Source organism: Lagopus leucura, unplaced genomic scaffold (genome assembly GCF_019238085.1).
Source record: "Lagopus leucura isolate 7727_CA_CO unplaced genomic scaffold, USGS_WTPT01 Super-Scaffold_741, whole genome shotgun sequence".
Classification (NCBI taxonomy): Eukaryota; Metazoa; Chordata; class Aves; order Galliformes; family Phasianidae; genus Lagopus; species Lagopus leucura.
Genome location: NW_024962256.1, coordinates 11,959,848 through 11,978,375, shown reverse-complemented (window position 1 = coordinate 11,978,375; position 18,528 = coordinate 11,959,848).

Genomic DNA, 18,528 nt, shown 5'->3' with positions numbered 1-18,528 from the left:
GGCAGGTCGGCGGGGCGGGGCGGGAGGGCGGGGCGGCCGCGGCGGGACGGGCCGAGCCGGGCTGGGACGGGCGCCGAGCGCGACTGCCGCTCCCGGCTCTGTCGGAGAACGGAGGGGGGGAGGGAGGGCGGGGCCGGGGCCGCGCGCCCGCGACGTCACGGCGGCCCCGCGTGGCTCTTAAAAGGGCAACGGCGGCCCCTGGAGACCGCCCCGCTGGGTCCGGCCGGCGCTCACCTGTGCGGGGCCCTGCCCTGCCCGGCCCAGCTGCCGGGTTCGGGGCTGTGACGCCGTGGCACAACGCGCAGAACGGCCGCGCCCTGAGCGCGTTACCGCGGCCGCGGCGCGGAGTCCGTAGCAACAGCGCGGGGCCCCGCGGCGCGGAGGGGGCACTGAGCGGCCACCGAGCCGGAGCCAGGCGGAACGGGGAGCGGGCGGCCCAGCGATGCGACCCTCACAGAGAGATCCTCTGAACGAGGAACTGTTCTGTAACTGCCCCAGAAAGAGAAATGAGGAATGGGTGCAGCGCGGAGCCGTGCGGGGCAGCGCGCCGCTCTCATCAGCTGCGCTTCCCGTCCCGTTGGCAACGGGGGCGCGATGTGCGCAGCCCGCTCCGGCAGCTCCGGCGCTGGGGAAGCGGCGGTCGGAAGAGCGTACTTAATTTAGTTCATAATCGTGGACTCCTTAAACTTTGCTAAGTTCTCCCCTCAAAGCGGTATGGGGGATATTAACAGCAACATCCTTGGAAAACAAAAGACAATGACTAAACGACGCGCTAAACAGCGCATCTCAGACCTGAATAAAATAATTCATCGAAAGCAGCGCAGATGGTTTGTTTTTTAAAGCAGATGCTGGTGCTGCACTACCGGCGGCCCCACGGCAGCGAGCAGAGCCGCCGCTTCTGCCGCTCCCTCAGCCCCAGCAGCGCCTGTCGTGTACCGTAGGAGAGGAAGGGCTCCCGCGCCCGGCACGCAGCTCCTCTGTGATCACAGCTCGCTCATCGCTGCTGTTATGGCTCTGCTAATAGGCTTTCGGTTTTATTAGAACGATCTTCATGAAGAGCTTTCAGTAATGGCAGGAGAAACAAAACAAAAACAGGACACAAAGCACCTACGTCGGATTAAAATCCTTAAATGTAACGTAATGTTTTGCTGCCTGAAAGCTCCTGTGAGCCCCGAGGGACAGGCTGTGTTCTCTGATTGATCTCAGTGGTTTTAAATGGCGCACTTCGTAATTTCTAGACTGCACTAAACATGGCTTAACCAAAACTGGCTCAGCAGTCACTGCTTTCCTTAATTCACGCTTGGAAACAAGGCAGTGTCCCACGGGCAGCTGCTCCCTGAACGCTGCTGGAACCACAGGCACAGGGCTGGAAACCCCACATCTGGTGCACAGGGATCTGACCCCACTTCAGGCCGCACCTTGCAGATCTCTAAGGAAAGGGCATCAGACTGCTCCGTGCAGGTTTCAGAGCGCTGTGCCCGGTACGCATCCTTTGCTTTCAGCTCATTTGATATTTTTCTGCAGTTTGTCTGAAGCAGAGTACGGCTCCGGTTACATCTCACAAAAGAAATGGATTGGTAGCCACGATGGGATATTTGGTGCATAAATGAGAGATCCGTAGTGTCTGCTGCTGCAGTCACTGCCAGAGTGGGTCTGTAAGAAGCACGAGAGCTGCAGCATTTGAAATCAGCGCTGGTGAGTCGTGTGGCTGAGCAGCACTGCTACCAAGGTTATGGAGCACGCAATAAGCTTTCCAAATGTGAGTGCCAGTTTCTTAGCATTTTTACTTGTATCACTTCATTTTGTATTGCTTTACACTATCTCAGCTTGGACTCCGAGGAAAGAAGCCTCAAAATCCAGATTTCATAAATGTTCTTAAAATATTTTGTGGCTTTAAACGCATACCTAGGTCCGTAATATCGCCAGGTTTGTGGGAAGACTTTTTGAGCTGCAAGGACCTCTACAAGGAAACAAAAACAAACAAACAAACAACTGCACACTAATTTAAGAAGGCTTTTTCCTACCAATCTTCGACACCATGGCTAGTTAAGTACAAATGCAATAACTACCATGAGGGCACCAGGAGGGTTGAGGGCTCTCTGGGGGTGGTAGGGCACAGCCTGAGGCCCAGGGACCGTCCCAGCACCTGCCCAGGGAGCCCCAGCTCCTGGTACAGTGCAGCAGAGGTGGGGCTGAGCCCTCCATGCTCCGGCCCAGGGCCAAGGTCAGGGTGCTGGACAGCAGGGCTCCTAGTGCCCACGAGGCCCTGACAGACCCCATCAATTGCAGGGATTTTGAGCTGTAGAACCGTGAAGGTCAGAAAAAATCTCTGGATAATCAAGCCCAACCCATCCCCACCACGTCCACTGAACCACGTCCCTCAGTGAGGCATCTCCATGGTTCCTGAGAACACTGTGCACTCCTCAGACACAGCACCTCACTGCACACACACTGCCCTCACCAAGGCACATGGGTGCAATTCATAAATATTTCCAACTGAGGAAGCAGAGAACAACTGCATCATTAAGTATGAAAAGTGCGATGAAACAGAGGAAAACACTCTGACTCCCTTAATAGAAATGAAGAGGAAAGTGCAGATATGGAAATATTCTTCACATTTTACTTGCAAAAAGTTACATTGGTGCTGAGGCTACCATTGCTGTTAAGGGTGCAGAGGGTGTTGAAGTGGACATGCAGTGCCTCCCCACAGTGCAACACTGATGTTAGCACATCAAGGTGTACCTCAGTACTGTGCTCAGATCCTCATATCTCAAAGCGCCCTTTGTAGCTGTTTGGTTTTCATCTCCCAGGTGAGCAGTGACTCCTCAAAGGCATGCAGCTTCTGGGCACCAGCAGGGCTGAAGCACATCCCAGCACTTTCAAGGCCTAGCCCTGGGACTTGAACCAATGCTGCCTTTGGGCGAGGCAAGATCTCTGCCTTAACATTCCCACATCTGTATTTAAAGCATTAGGCTGTGACTCTGCACAGCTGCTGAGTTTTAGCACTCGAATTGCAGCTGACACACACTGGGGCTGTTAATGGTTCAGCAAGGATGTGCCACGTCCTGACCCTGGGGTGGCACAGGGCGCAGCGCCCACTTGGGGCTGCTGCACCAGGACTGCGTTACACCTGGAGTCTGTACGGTGACCGGGGCGGCTGCCGCACATGATGGCTGTGATGTCGCTTTGGTCCCCACCCGGGCTGCCACCTCCCGCAGGGACGGCGGCTCCTCAGCGACGACAGCACTGTTAGAGCAACGCACAGGTGAACGTCCCTGCAGGCTACGGCTGGGCTGCCCCTTGCCGAGCGCCAGGCCGTGCGGTGTCTGCAAGCCACCAGCAGCTCACGGCTGTTCCGAGTGGGTTCCAGCAGTTTGTCGCTGGGATCTATTCTTCCCACCACCAAAACGCCATTTCCCGCAGCGGCACCGCCCGCCGCTATCCGGGGCTCGGTGCTGAACGCGCGGCACGGCTCGGCACATCCCGGCACGGCTCGGCACATCCCGGCACGGCTCGGCACGGCACGGCTCGGCACCGCACGGCACGGTTAGACTCGGCACAGCCCGGCACGGTTCGGCATGGCTCGGCTCGGCTCGGCCCGGCTCGGCATGGCTCGGCACGGCTCGGCACAGCCCGGCACGGCTCGGCTTGGTACGGCATGGCACAGCACGGCCCGGCTCGGCTCGGCTCGGCTCAGCTCAGCAGAGGCGGCACAGCGCGGCGCAGCGGCGTCTTCCTCCACTCCTCACCCTCCACCCGCACCACGTGCCGGCCCAATTGGTTGCCGATGTTGTACCGATCCCTCTCACTTGGATTCTCTGAGACCCTGTGTGAACACCTTCAGCTCCCACAGCTTCACGTGACACACAGCACGCTCTGCACCGTCCCTTTCCCTGGCCCCAAGTGCCCGTGATGACGCAGTTACTGCCGTTGATTGTCCTGCCGCTCCGAGGGGTTCGGGATGTCCGCCCAGGAACCACGACGAGCATTCAGGCTACAGCAGTGCAAAAGAGCTGTCAGTACATTCGGTATCTGTAATCGTTTCACAGTTCACCCGTTGTGCCACACGTCCGTGTCTTACTGAGTCTGGCTGCGCTCCGAGGCAGCAGGACAGCACTCATTGGCGCTGCTGTGCATTGCCTGGACGGAAGCTGTGTTTAAAGAACGCTTCCCAATGTCCGTCGGCGACGTTACTGCCAGGACTGTGTTGAGGCAGCCCCAGCACCAGGACGCTCCGTGACCTTGGCAGTTAGCTGGTGCTGGAAAGGGGCAGGGTCATGGAGTGATGTTCTTCTTCCCTTTTTTTAAGAATCTTTTTGGCAAAACGTTCCCCGGTTGGCACTGCCAGACTTACTGGGGCACTGGTTTGGCCACGGTACAGGCAGCTCTCACTGTGGTCTGGATCTGAAGCACGGGATGCAGCCACAGTGCAGCTGTGAGCGCGTTTCCTGGAGCTGCTGTGAGCTGTCAGACTGCGGGCAGATAACGTCCCTCACTTCTGCCATCACACTGCTATTTCTTTCGTATCAGGCACTCCACAACTGTTCTCAGAGCGGAGTTAATGCAGTCATCAATTTCTGCTGGCTTCTTAATTTCTAACAGACTCTGCAACATTAATTGAATTCCTACAATAAATGAGGTGCAACCCTACTCGAACAGTTTTTGGTCCTTCGTCCTTTTATGTTTGCCACTCACCAGATAGAGAGTAGCACAGCATTTGTTCTTTGTAAACTTAACACAAATGTAACAGAAGCTACTAAAAAAATAATAATAATAATAATAATAAAATTTTGAAAAATTGCAATTTCTGCTTTTAACCTTAACGCATAAAAAAGAATTTCTTATTCCATCTTCCAGCTCCATGTTTCTCATTTTTGTTCTCTTCTTATGGTTCTTCCCTATGAGTATCCAGCTCTGCGTAGATCCAGCTGTGCTCTTCCACTGCTGAAGGCCACCCAGATACCTCTGTCCAGCTAATGAGCAGCCATGATTGCAAGCACTGGAAAATCATAAAACCTGGGTCGCCTGGCCCACAGAGAGTAGAGGAATCGTCTTGGGCTGCATATACATGGGTCGCTCCAAAAGTAATGCCTCCTATTTATTTCCACGGAAACAAAAACAGATACACAGAACACAATAACATTATTTGATAGAGCAAATTCTCAGCTACAAAACACTCTTCTAATACTGTCACCACTGATAGCCATGCCTTTTTGCTGACAATGAGCAAGAGCCTGCGTGCAGAGCTCAGACCAACCTGACCCACTGTCACCACTGCTGAAACGCACCACCCCCCACCTCGCTGCGCTCACATCCACTGCTTGGTCCCCATGAACGTTCAGCAAGTGTTGAGGAATGTCAGCGGGTGCCATTCTTCCCACGTGGAGGAATTCAGCGGCACGCCTTTGCTTTCTACACACCTCCGTGTCACACGTTCTGTCAGACTGCCCCTCTGCTGCCATCGGTCACACAGCAACAACACGGAATTGGTGGGAAGCTTCAATCTCTGCTGCTCACTGCCAGCATCCACCTCTGGTGTTATGGACCAACATAATAAAATAGACGGCATTACTTTTGGAGCAGCCCTCGTAAAATATACAACACCGTTAATACACAAGTAAAAAAAAATTAAAATTAAATTGTTTTGTTAAAAACCTTAAAAAAAAAAGAAAGAGGAAGAAGAACGTCCAAGTAGTGGGATATGTGACCTTGACTTTGTGGAACCAGCACAGCAGCCAGCTTCGATGGCAGCGGCTGCCATTCCCAGTGAGCCTCAAGGTGCTCATCAGAGAACTGTGATGAAATTCTACTCTTCCCAGGCCTATTCCTTGGCAGCAGTTGTCCCAAATGTGCGTGCAGCCAGAAAGCAGTGACGTGAGTAAGGTGTGATTGTGAAGCGAAGGGTATTTCTCTCTGTAAGAGAGGTCTTACAACAGTCCAGTAAGGGGCTGCGATCAGATTTCTGAGCTGGAGATCGGACTGCAACCCCATACGTTCCACCTGAAAATATGCGGGTCACATATTTATATCAACTGAAAACGGTGTCACAAACAGAAATGGATGAGCTTTTTTGCAATCTTGAAAGCTTTTCTCGATCTCCCGTCCCAGAACGGAAAGCACGGCCGTGTAGCGTCGGCCGCTCAGAGCCCTGTGCTCAGCACCGTGCCATTGCGCACAGCCACCGCGCCGCCCGAGCCAGCGCTGCCCGGTGCTGCCGTTCGGCACTGCAGAGCGATGGCTGCGCGCCCCGCGGGGAAGAGCGGCTGCCTTGAAGTCATGGGAGCGATGGGCCGCACTGCCGGCCGCACTGCGCCGCGGGTCGGACGCGCCCGGCCTAAAGCGCCGCGTGAACATCGCGGCTCTGCATTCCGTCTCCAGGTGAGACGCCCCGGCAGCCGCCCGCTGCTGCTCCTGCAGAAGAACAGAGCAGCCGCTTGCCGCCTCTAGCCTCTAGCCTTCAAGGCCGTGTCGATGGGATGACGGTGCCCCGGGAAATCACGAGAGGCATTCCCGCATTGTTCGGCGCTAAGGCAGGAAGCGGCGTTCCGAACGGCAGGAACTGGGAAAGGTCATCCTGGAGCGCTGCGAGCTGCAGCACCATCTGTTTATTCAGCCAGAGTGCGACTCGCGTGGTAATTTTTCCCCTGCTTCAACAAAAGGAGCAGCTGCTGTGCAGCCCAGGTTTGCAGAAACGCAGCGGGGCTGCAGACGGGGGCTGGAGGCAGAGCCGTGCCGCCCGCTTCCCGTGGGCTGAGCGCCGCGCACGTCCGCTGCTGGGTGCTCACGGCAGGGAAATGACCCCAGAGCTGCCGCACGCAGTGCCCGAGCTGTCCGACTCCGTCCTCGTGGCACAGTGGGGAAGCCTGAATCTTTTTGCCATCTCCTGTGAGGCAGCGCATGAGTAACGTGTCCCCGTCTCAGACTTTTCATTGACACATTGAGGAATTCTTTAAGGGCCATTGCAGTGACAGTGCAAGCACACCCGGCTCTCCAGGGGCGCACGCGCGTACTGTGCCAGAGCACACGGTGCACCCAGAGCAGAGCGCTGCAGGCAGCATTGGAGCCGATGGGCACAGGGCAGCCCTGGCTGCTGCTGGTGGGAGCCGTGCAGGGCCCTCACCCTGAGCACATCGAGGGCAGCTCAGCTTTCATTTTCTTCATTTTCAGTCAGTCTGCTGAGATCGCTCAGAGTTCATTACAGCAATTTGATTTGTGTCTACGGTTCTGCTGGTGATCCTCCGGGCTTGTGCTCTCATTGCTGAAGGCTGATCTCTATTGTTAAATGGCTTTAGAGATGCACAGGAAGATGTGATGTGAAGGCTTTTAGAAATACACGGAACGGATCAGAGCAAGATACCAACAGCCCCCAACTGATGGCTCTCTGGTGTTCCTCCCAGCATAGTAACATCATGAGACAGCTGTGATCTGCCACTTCCTCCTGCTCCTTTTTTAATATGTGCACACACACAATATATATATATAAATTTACGTCACACATAAATATATTTGCCTCATTTCTTCAGCACCTCACTCTCTACAAAGGAAAACCATCACTAAGGAGAAATAAAATGGATTTCCAAGAGCAGCCATGGTCAGAGCTGAGAACAGCCGTTCCCCTGAAGGAGCACAGCAGTGGGCAGCGCTCATCTGTCCTGCTCAGAGGAAGGAAGACGGCAGCATCCCAGAATATATTTCCTACATCTTTATGGAAAACAAGGTACTTTCTGAAAGCTCACTTTGTTAATGGATATTACCAAAGTAATGAGTACATGAGTAATGAATAGCTAATGCCTCATCTTTTTTTTTAACAGTCAAAAGTTGAGCACTTCCAGCCAATTCTGCTGAAACAGGGGAAAAAGAGTGACCCACAGCATCATGGCAGCGGTGTGGAGAAGAGCAGTAAGGGAAAGCATGGCTTGTTAGTATAAATGCACCCAGAAAGTAGGGAATGCAATCACACAGACTTTTTGAAAAGCTGTGTTTGCTATATTGCCTGCTTGTACCTACTGGGACAAATGATTTCCTAAGAACAAAGAACAAAATAGAAAATTGGGGGGGGGGAGGGGAGGGTGAGCAGCATAGCAGCATGCTATGAGAATTAATGACTTATCTTGAGCAATTTCATAATGAAAACCAAAACACCCGCGACCCAGAAGGCCAGCAATCCTGAGCCTGAGAAGGATTCCCCATCCTCTGGTGCCCATGCTCCACCATGCCCTTCTGCTCCGTGTCTCAGCACCTCTGCGCCTTGTGCTGCACACCTGTGCTGTGCTGCTGCTGTGGGCTGCGTTACCTGAGGAGAGCAGGGCTGTGCAGGGAAACAACTACTGTGCCATTGGTGCCACAGAGCATTCCCCAGAACTTTCAGGCAAGGACTGTGATGCAATTTGGGTGTGTGCACGAATCACAGGATCACAGAATGGCTCAGGTTGGAAGGGACCATGAAGATCATAAATCTCCAACCCCCCACCACACGCAGGGCCACCAACCTCCACATTTCATAGCAGCCCAGGCTGCCCAGGGCCCCATCCAACCTGGCCTTGAACACCTCCAGGGATGGACGGGGCATCACAGCCTCTCTGGGCAGCTGTTCCAGCACCTCACCACTCTCTCTGTAAAGAATTTCCCTTGACATCCAACCTTATTCTTCCCTCCTTCAACTTAAAGCCATTTCCCCTTGTCCTGCTGTTATCTACCCTTTCCAAGAGTTGATTCCCCTCCAGCCCTGCTGCCAGGCACCTGACACCAGGCACTTCTCTTTTACACATCACACAGTGTTTATGCCCTTTTCACTCCATACCACAACTCTGGGATGGAGAAGGCTTTGAGGAACAGAGCATGTTGGAACCGAACCACACAGCATGAATATCATTTGAGCAGAAAGTCTGTTCCCTGATCACCTAATGTTAAAAAGAAAAAAAGAAAGAAAAAAAAAAAAAAAAGAAAAAAAGAAGATGAATATGGTGTCTGTTCTCACAGGACTGCAGGTATTTTTATGGGATGTGGCATTATAACAAAAATTCCCTAGACTTTAGCTTAATCTAGAAAACTCATTAAATAGGTTCAATCCACTATGGAATTCTATATAGAAATGTTTCTGCTAAATGTGTACCATATTTCTCCACTGTCTTTGCCCAAGTGTTTTTGCTCTGTACCATATTTTACAATGCAGTCCCAGACAACCTAACAAGAAGGCTCAGACCTGATGTAGGCTTCAAAGATCACTGACCTTTGTGCTTTATTATGTGGGAAGATGGGAGGAGAGGGGTCAGACTTACAAATTACTTTACCACGGAAGATGAGTTCAGCATGAAAAGGAAACCAGGACTGACTCCAGAAGTGCTCATTACTGCCTCACTGTAACTGGTTGAGGTTCCAGGCTTTTATCTGAAGTGTTGCAATAGACCAAGGAAGTGCTGACGCTGAGAGCCTGCGGTGAATCACCAGCACTGGGCAACCCTGCTGTGCAGCCACTGCAGTGCTGCCGTCACTGCAGGAGCACTGAATGAGGGCAGCACTGCTGACAGCCCCAGGGGCAGAGGGCCGGGAGGCTCAGTGCTGCATTCTGCACTGCATTCCACTGGGCCTTGCTCACTTGATGTTACTGCATCCCGTGTGGATGTTAAAAGAAGAAAATGCCTCACATCACACATTATTCCACTAAAAAGCAAAAGAAATGACAGCAGCAAATTCCCTCATTAACTTTGGTTAAGCACCAGCAGGGGATCAGCCCTGAGCTAACACAGACCCAGGAGTGACATCTCTTGGGAAGATGTTGTGATTCCCCTGTTTTTAACACCACATTTCCTTCCCATGGCATTGCACACAGTGTGGTTCACTTAACAGAGGTGTGTTTGTCTTGGTGATGTTTTCAGGCTATACCTCAAGTACTACAAATACTCAAATACTGTAAGAAGCAGTAAGTTCTTCAGGATTACATCTATGCACAATATTTCTGTAGGAAAATAAAACTGTCCAGCAGGGCAACATCCTCAGGCAGCACGTGAGCTAACAGCTCCCACAATTAGGGTAAACTCCCCTGCCTGCAGACAGACAGCCGCGCCTCGTGTGAAATGACTCCAGGACTGTGCGCTCCTTGGACCCACTCGTGTTTAAAAATAAAAGGTTTGGTTCATGGGCTCCACACCGCCAGCAAAAGCCGAGCACAGCCCTGCATGTTGGGAAGGGAGAAGGGAAGGGAGAGCAGCACTGCTCGGGGTGCAGTGGGGGAAGAGAGGGAGCGGGAGGCTGAGCCTCCTCCTACCAACCGGGTAATGGAAAAACGGTGTCAGAATTCCAAGGCCCGGATAAATACGCACCCTCCTGACCTCATCCACAGACAGAGAAAAAAAGCAAGCCCTGCACATCGCTGAGGGAGGACAGCAGTGCTTGCGGCTAATGAGCTGAATGCTGCTAACAGCACGGGGCTGGGCAGCTGTGGGAAGCGAGGGCATGCAAGAAGGCTTTGCCACACGTGGACGAAGGATGCAGGCGCTGCCGGCACAGCCTGCGTGGGGCCGAGAGCCGCGTGGCAGCACTGAGAGCGGCCCGGGGAGGTGAGGAAGCTCCCCAGCATGGAGCAAACCCAGCTGTGCTCCGAGCAGCACTGAGAGGCAGCCCTGACAATCCTCCCAGCCAGGTTACAGAGCTCATCCTACGTGCTGCCAGGGCCGGGGAGCTCAGCTCTGCAGTGGGATCACCTGAAAAAAAAAACAAACTGCAGTGCTCTCGACAGCAAATGTCAATGAACTGTTCAGGTTCACTTGTATCACTTGATTCCAAGACTCATAGCTCAGTGCTGTGCCCAAGATGAGCTGTTTGTACAAGGCGCCGTGCGGACAAAGGATCACCTCAACCGGCATCCGGCAGTGTTTGCTCTGATGCTGAGTGCTTCGTCAGTCACGGCGCTGGCCTCGTTACTCCCTGTTCGCACACATGCACACCCTGTGGGCTCTGTTCACACAGTGCCCATCTTCTGTGCCAAGCGAACGTGTGCACAGCAGGAGTGCTGTGTGCTGAACTATCTCTCTGCACAACATTCCAGGTTTCTCCAACCAAAAGAGAACCCGGTCACAGAGAGCCACCATACCTCCTGATTTCAAGGGCCCACAGGAGGCAGTTCTGGAGCTGACCCAAATTCTGAATTCTTGCTCTAAACACGAAGGCTTATAAGGTGGTTAGCGGCCCTGCCTCGCGGGCTGACCTTTGTTCACTGCCTGCATTTGCATCGGGCATCACCCAACTGTTGTGCTAGCAGACCGAGCGGCTGCCAGCGCTGCCACAGCACAGCAGGGCTCCAGGTGAGCGCGAGGCTGCAGGCAGCCGGGCTGCGCCCACACTGCGTGTTCATAGCCAGGGCTCGTCATCACTGTGTGCCTGCAGCCAGGCTGGGCTCTCACCATGTGCCCATACCCCAGCTAAGCCCTGCTGTGCACATGATGACAGGAGACCTCTAAGCTGCAGGATCGCTGTCACAGAGGAGCACAGCAGCCCCAGCCCCACTGTTGCCATTTATGGTGGCTTGAGGCAGAGCAGCTGCTCATGTGCCCTCAGCACCTTCATCTATCAAGTGCAACACAATGTTTTTTTCCACAGACGTTCTACTCCAGCAACTTGGCCCTGAATTTTAGCTTAAGTATTTGCGTATCAACGTTCCAGGGCGAGGAATTAGTTTGTGCACTTCTGGTGTACTTACACTGCATCTCTGTGAAAGCCTGCAGACACTTGGTTCTCAGGCGATCTGACTGCCATCAGAAGGTGGCTGTGCTCTGGGAGGCTACAAGTGCTCACTTTCTGCAGAAACACACCAAATTTCACTTGGAGCTCCAAACCAGAGCGTTAGCCTTGCTCCAGAGACTGCAAGAGGGAAATACTCCTAGGAAGTGGAGGTCCACGTGCTGGTGCACGCTGCCCTGCGGCACCTGCTGTGTTACACCACACTTCACAGCGCTGTGCCACATCAGGACCACATTTCTGTGCCCAAACTGAGTGCTGGGACAAGAGCTACAGGAGGGGCACCCACTGTACCCCACCACCAGCTCTCCTGCCCGCTGTTCTGCCGGCTCTGCCCTGCTGCGCTCCCTGCTCGCTGTCTCCAGGGGCTCCCTGCAGATGGGTCTCCTTCCTGCCATTCCCCAGTCAGCACCTGGGTTGGCTCCTGCTTTGCCACTCTGGTCCTACAGCACTGCAGTGTGACGCCCCAGGGAAGCCCTCCAGAGGGCCCATGGGATGACAGTGCTGCCCCAGCAGAACCCACACACAGCACATCCCTTTGTTTCAGCTGCACTGAAGCTGGCCCCTGGGCAGGCACATGGCATGTGTCAGGTACATGCTTTGTAATGAAACTGCCCACACAGACATAAGGGAGCGTGCCAAAGAGAGAACACCTCTCTTACTGAGTCTGAAGTCATCTAACAGTTAACTTTTCTGTCTCTGTCTCTCCCATTACGGAGCACGTTTATAAAACAGTGTAAGCCTGCCCTGCCCAGAAACAGGCACAGTCGCTGGGAATCACAGTGTCAGCGAGACAAGTCCTGAAGCAAAGTGGGTGATCCTTACTCATGCATACAATCTGGCCAAGAACACGCAATAAAAGCTAAATATAGCCGTTTGGTGAGGTATGAGTGCAACAGCATCTCTCTGCCAACAGGATTTTCCACCTCAGACTACTTCAAATACCACATCGGCAATAAATCTGACAGCTATAAAACCTTGCAAATAGCTTCTAAAAGTGTGTTCGTCCTCAGCAAGAGAGCTCTGCGCAGTGCTGGCTGCAAGGCAGGAGCCGGGCAGCACAGGGGTTCCTGCAGCCTGCCTGGAGGAGTGCAGGCGCTGCAGCCGCCCTCCCTCTGCCCTGGGATGTGCACAAAGCAGAGCTGCCTTCAAGCTCAAGCAAGGACTGCCCCCAAATGCCTCCCTGCTCCCACTCCCTCTCAAGGAGCTACCAGAGGATGTGCTGCACTGTGAGCTCCTTTGCAGAGATGCATTTCCATCCCTTTGCGAAGCGTTGCCTGCTGCCCTTCTTGCAGCTGAAACCATTTCCATTTTTAAAGAAACACCTGCAGTATTTTTCTGTCTATGCAGCTGTCAAAAGATAGTTAACCAGATGAAAAACATCCACGAGTCTGTTTTCAGTTTATCCTGCTTTTAGTTTTAGGAATCCTATCAGAGAGCAGTATTCAGTACTTCACATGGAGGACCTTCAAGGAGCGGTGGGCTGCTCCCCGGGCATCAGTGTTACACTGGGGTAACTCACCGCGTTGCTGTGGAAGCAGTGGATTAGATCAGGATGTGATTAAGTGCCAAGTGCCTTTTTCTAAACTGAGTATTCAAGAGAACGTGCTTGCCTAACTTGTGAATGTAGGAAACTGTAACTGGCAGCACTCAGAGGCGCCGATCTGCAGTCCCACACAGCCAATGTCAGTGCACGTCTCCCTGGCAGTGTCGGCACCGGAGCTGTGTGAAGCTCAGCACCCGTGGCACTGTGGGCCCATGATGGAAACTGAAGAAGAAACAGCGGAAGGGCATCTGCTATTTTATTTCTGACAGGTGTGACTTTCTGGCCTCATTTTAAATAATTGAGTTGTTTGAAAGCAAGGAAAAGATGTGAGATAGAGACCACCCGCTGGCTCTCATTCTCCTCTTACATAAGCCTGTTAAAAGCAGTAATAGTCCCATTAAAACTGAGAGATTTGTATCAGTGCAAGAACTGCGTGAGCAGCGAGAGAATTGGCTGCCTTGGGTATAAATTCACGAAAGTCGTTTGAAAGCTCTCTGGGAACATAATTAGAAACATGAAGTCCTGGGATGCCTTCCTTCCTTCCTTGGAAATCCAAAACTGCTTTTAGGAGCTGCTGTCAGCTTGAAAAGCAGTTGTTAAAACAGAAACAACTGCAGTTGTTTGGGAAACAATACATCCTGGTGAGCTGCTCTGAAATGTCTATGGTTTGGGCTTTTTTGCTTTATTATTTTTTCAAATTTCCTGAGCATAACCACTGGGAAAAGATCCATTCAGTCCATAGGGAACAAGGAACAGGCTGGTGTTAGAACATAAAGAGATGTCAAAAGAGTGAAATCAAAGCAGCTCTTTAATGCCTCTCACGACAAATTCATCCAAAGTCAAAGCTGCTTTTGCTTTTTCTGCAGCAGTGGTAACTACAGAGCATTCAGACACGGGCATGCTTCCAACATTCACTCAATGCCTTTAAGCACTGCCTAAACCTAAGACTGCATGAAAGCCTGACAAGAGCTCGTTCCCATCACCTTATCCAGGGACAATAAACCAAGTGCAGAGAGGAAGCCCAGTTCAGCCCAAACCTTGGGTGCAGAGCTTCTGTGCTTTGGTAGGTGATATTTCCCTTTGGGAAGAGCAGTGAGCAGCGTGGCGATGCCCAGCCCAGCAGCAGGGACTGCTCCTCTCGGCCTCTGAAGGTCCTTCCCTGCAGCAGTGCTCAGTGAGGACCTGACTGCTCCCCCTTGGAGCTTCCTGCAGGGCTGACGCCTCTCATCACTGTGTGCTACTGAGTGATTAAAAGGGTTGGTTGCACTTATAAATCCTGGGGCGTAAACCGCTGGCCTGGAGGTCTGCTCTAAATAGTCCACAGTTGGCATTGACCCTTTCGAGTGGGTGAACCAGCAAATAGGAGTTTTAAAAATGAGTGTAATATTTCCAAGTGTTTGGTAACACACGATGCATCCCAGGGCTGTGCAGGAGCACCATCAGCACCAACACTGAGCAGCTCTGTGCCTCTTCCCGAGACGCACGAAATGTCAAGCTGTCCTTTGCTGGGAAGAGAACAGGTTGTGCTGTGTTAGGAGATCAGCAATGAATGATGGAGATTTTCCTCTCCTTGGTCCAACAAAATGCCAAGAGCCTGCCCAGCTCATAGCACACGGGTGGAGGCCAAGTGGAGGCCAAAACAGTCCCAGAGGATGAGGGGCTGTGGGACGCAGGGCTGGGACTCCACGCCTGCAGCCTCGGCTGCCAGCAGGACAAGGAGAGGGTGGCAGCCCTGTGATCTGGTGGCTGTCTCCAGCTGATAAATGGGGCAGCATAACTGGAGGAAAAAGTTATTGAGAAAGAAAAGCCAAAGGAAATAATTACTCATAACTTGGCAGCTGAGAAAGTGCCATCCAAGCCTTTGTCTCTGCAGAACCAGCTGTGCTCCCCAGCTCTCCCTGCCCGAGGAGCAGAGGCTCTGCACGGCGCTTTGTGCCGCCCTGCACGTGCAGCGAGCGCCCACTGAGTGCCCCCAGCCCTGCTGCCCTCAGCCTTCATGATCTCTTGTACAGCATAGATCAGTACCAGCCACCGGTTAGCAGTGCAGGGTGATCTGGTGTGTTCTTTGTGAAACCAACCAGACCACACGTCGCTGTAAAGACCAGCAAAACACCTTTCCGCAGACATACAAACACATCATGGAGCTTGTGGGTGTCAGAGCACCAACACAGCACACCTGACCCAGCATCAGGGCAAAGCCCTCTCCAAACCACCCTGTGTTCCCCTGGCGGCAGCGCTCCATGACGAGGCACAGATCTCACGGCCCCATATCAACATCAGAAGTGTCTCCACTCTCCAACACGGTCAGTCTTTAGTGCCGAATATTTTTAACTTCAGAGGAAGATATTTTTAGTGAAACTATAAATGTTTTTGCTTTTTCTATAATTGAGGTGAATTAAGCGTAATTGGAAGCATCTGCTTCTACGCTGCAGCCCACAATGGCGTGGTGTTCTACATCTCCTGGAAGACACTCTCCTTCAACTCCCAACAGATCCAGCTAAAAATAGTTCATCTAGATCAGATTCCCTCCAGCAACTGTGCTCTGCAGCCCTCCGGATTTGTCCTTCCATGCTGAACAGCAGCTCTCTGCTCATTGCCCGGCCAGGGATCCTGGGATGGCGCAGCGGACAGACCCCATCTGGGGAGGTTTTTATGGGGCTGCAAGTGCTGCTCCCCAGCTCCATGCCTGCACGTCACTTGGCAGTGCATGCAGTGAGTGCTAGTAGACCTGGAACAGCACAGCAAAGTGTGCAGCCCCTGAAAACTGTGTGCTTGTAGACAGAAAGTGTATGTTACGAGGTCAGCAGCTTTACCAAATAATAGCATTCTGACAGAGACATCTTTCTTCATTCCACTTTGACTCTGAACTCAGAAGTTCAGTTCTCAGTATGGCACTAAGTGCTACTCTGTACAATAAGATTCATTCAGTATTTTGTTTAAAATTTGTCACAGTAGATCCACTACTGCTATGACTGTATCAGCACTGAGAATCCACCGCAGATGAACAACCCAAGAGTATGCTGCAGTTACATCAGCACAGTCACTGGAAACACAGGAAAGTCAATTAAAACTGAAAACTAAAAAGATATTTGAAACTGTAAAAGAAATCAGGGCATTCCCAAAGATTTCCTTGCCTGATTCCATGCTAATGCCAGTGGTTCCGGTTTGTGAAAGGTAAGGAGCCCAAATAAATTGATTTTAGAAAGTGCTCTAGGATACAAGCAACTTATTTGATAAAAACCCTAAATCATGAAATGACCTCAATGGACTTGATGATCTCTAGAGGTCCCTTCCAGCCCCTACAGTTCTGTGACATGGTGACATGTTCTGAGCCTGGGTCTGTGTGCATGTCTGTGTGTCTGTCAGTGTCTGGGTGTGCGTCAGTGTGTCTGTGTGTGTCCGTGTGTCTATGTGCATGTCTGTGTGTCTGTCTGTGTCTGTGTGTCTGGGTGTGTGCCTGTGTGTCTGTGCACGGGGACAGGATGCCAGCACTTGGTCAGTGCTGGGATCAGCACTGAGACACTTCTTCCATGCATCCACTCATGGGGGGCCTCCAGATTGCAGCCTCACCAGCAGGCAAGCCATCACCATCAAAAGATTCCATTGCCTTCTGGAAGAACCCTAGCGAGGATGCCAGTTCTAGGAGTCAACTCCTAAACCTCCAGTTCAGAGGCAACCACACCTTTGCAAAACCAGCAGTGCTGGAAGCTAACCTGTCCCTTTAAGGAAACGTCCTCCAAAAGGAGGCAAGGTTTATTGGGTTGTATGCTGTTGCACTTTTAGGCTGCTCAAAACTCTCCCAGGAATCCTTTTAATATTCCCATCAAATTGAAATACGAGTTATGTAATTATAATTAGAGCACCATACTCTCGATAGCGTTTACTTCATTTCTTTAAAGACTGTTTACTCCCTAAGTCGTACCTGGGAGAAATATTAAAGCCAAACCAACATTTCCCCTCTCCCTTATGAAAATACAAAGCAAAACAAGCAGCTAATTGTTCAAAGCTTATTAAAGCTTTCTTTTTGCCATATACCTGCTGTCCTATTGGAAAATTTACCACAGGAGACTCAAAATTAAACATTAATGACACCCATTAATGACATGTGGTAAAAAAAGTCCGGAGGCACAAAGAGACGTAGAATTGTTCTCTCTCTGGACAAGCAGGACAGCAGAAATGGTGCAAAGGCCAGGTGCCAGAGCATCAAACGGGCTGTGCTGGGGGTGCATCCTGCCCACGGCAGGCTGTGCTCCAGGCAGTGCATGCTGCAGCAGGAGGTTGTGTGTGAGGTCAGCAGGGCTACAGGAAATTCCGCCCTGCCAGGCCGGCTGGCAGCGCTGCGGTGCAGGGAAGCTATGGCCTCTGGCCTCAGCATCCCCAGACCCAACGTTCTGAACCCAAGCCTTGGTACTGGTGTGTGCTGCTGCCTTCAACTGCTGGGCAGCAATACCCATCATGTAATCCTCAGAGCAGAAACCGTAGACTGCTAGGAAGCACAGTTTATATACATTTTACTCTAGAGGAGTTCACTTGCTTAAGCACATTAATTACTTTGAGATTTTAATTCAATGATTATAGTGAATACTTGTGCACTCTCTTCACATACGTTCAGGTCTGTACATATCCTTGCCAAAAGCCATAATATTCCATCCAAACATCTCCTCGTACAGAAACCAACCCGGCCTGGATGTCACCGGCCGATATCAGCCTGCCCAGGGGCATGAGGCTGTGCTGGGAGCTGCAGCCATGGTCCCCCTCCCTGTCTCCTGCCCTTTTCAAAGCAGAATAGCAGACAGATGTGTTCTTAACCTTTGAAAGAGAAGAAAGAGCACTGACATTTGCATTTCAAAGCTGGAACCAGCACCATCCTCAGAGAAAGGATAAAATGGAGGGGAAATATGACAATCTGGCAGATGGATGGTCTTGAAATCGTGCAGTGTCAAATGAAAAGAGTATTAACAGCCTTTGCTCAAGCCACAGTAATACTGTCTCAAGCTCAAACAGCAAGTGCCACCCAGAGGTGGCACCCAGAGGTGGCACCTACTGCCCCATAGTGCAGCTCTGTGAGGGCAGGAGCCCAAGGCCCCGTGCTGCTGTGGGGACACAGCCCAAAACACACAGAGCCACCGCCAGAAACATCCTAGAGCCACAAGTGACATTGGCACTGAAACCTGACAGCATGAGAGCAGCAAGGAGCACACAGCAGAACAAGGAGCCGCCGCTGATGGCTGCCAGATAAGGCTTAAAAA